The sequence below is a fragment of the Camelina sativa genome, chromosome 6 (assembly GCF_030686135.1).
Source record: "Camelina sativa cultivar CO46 ecotype springtype chromosome 6, ASM3068613v1".
Classification (NCBI taxonomy): domain Eukaryota; kingdom Viridiplantae; phylum Streptophyta; class Magnoliopsida; order Brassicales; family Brassicaceae; genus Camelina; species Camelina sativa.
The window spans coordinates 6,057,540-6,059,181 of record NC_141885.1 but is presented as its reverse complement, the minus strand read 5'-3'; positions in this window follow the sequence as shown (position 1 = coordinate 6,059,181).

Sequence of the window (1,642 nt, the reverse complement as noted above, 5' to 3'; positions counted from 1 at the left end):
GGTTTTTAACTATAATATAAGTGTGTTTTAAAGCCTTTTAATTTGCTTTTTAGGGTATTTTGAGTTTTTGTAGTGCTATGAACCATTTGGCACTGATGGAAGCATAATGGACCATTTTGGAGTTCATTGGAGCAAAATAAGCTAAGGCGATCAAACTAGAATCAAGGCTAAGCGTTGGTGTCGATCGACACTGCCTTGATAAAAAATTTTGATGAGCAAAATTAATTTTTACAAAAAGATTTAATTTTGTAATTTTGTGAATAATCTAAACTTGATTTCAAGGCTGGTTTAATTCTTGGATTTTACAAAGAGATTTAGATTTATGGTTTTAAACTTGATAGTATTTACAGTGAGTTTGAATTATTTTTTAATCGTGTTTAGAGTTCAACCAAATACTAATTTCTTGGGGGCGGGAGAAACCATGTTAAATTTTGAACCGTGGCCAATGCTACTCTTACCCAGGTGGTGAGACTTTTCTTCCTTTACCACTATACCAAGGCGACTTGGTCAAGTTGTTTGAATCCTGTTTAAATTAATCAATTTAATATTTTTGATATCCTGAGAATTTTCCTAGGCCTAGCTTTTATTTTTTTGAATTTACAAAACTTTTATTTATTTTCATATTGCAATTTAAATACAAACTATTATGTTTAACGTAATCATAAAACTGTGCTATATATTGTGTGATTTTAAATCTATATAGATTTGATCACCAGTATTACAACTGCAAAACTGTTAGTACCTCTAGGTATTACAATTTGAGTTTATCAATGGCACACAACCCTGAATTGGAATGATACGTTCTGTGCGCTTCGAGGTAAGAAAACTCCAGCAACTGATCCAGCCCTCACCCTTCTGCTCTTCTAAACCACGTTATACCATTCGGTACAACAGCTCATTGGTATGATCGAGAAAGACGTCTCCAACCGGATATTGAGCCTATGTTACTCGCCCCAAGCAAATACAGCGGCCTCTTGACACTTTGGACTTCTCTCCATACACCAAACTCATAAAACCGCTTTTAGATTCCCATCTTCAAGCAGCACTGCCCTAGCTATAGTTTAAATCTACTTACAAACACTACCAAACCAATGTATTATTTTATTTTTGTTGATTAATAAATTTAACATTTCAAAAAAAAAATTATATGTTTTAATATAAACAAAATTTTTATAATGAAATTATGTTAACATATATTTACAGTTTATGTATATGACCCGTGAAACGACTACACATATTGATGTTGTTTTTATAGTTTTGAAATTGCAAAGTAATGGATGTTATTATAGTTAATAATACACCCACTTCTTGTTAAATATTTTTATAGTGTTGTATAGTTTTCTATTATATTAAATATTTCATAGAACATACAATTTTTCTTGTTTTGTAGTTTAGCTTTGTTTAAGTTTTATTTTAAAACTAATTATTATTATGTGAGATACAAATACTATTATTAATAATATACTTATAATTATGTAAAATGTTTTAAAGACCAAAAGATTTTTTGTTAAATTGGTTTATGTATTGAGGTGACTATATAATTGTAAAAATAATGGTTACAATTAAATTTATGTTGAATAGAAATGAAAATATATGAGAAAAATGATAAAGTTTTATGATCAAAGTTGCAAAGATTTAGAGG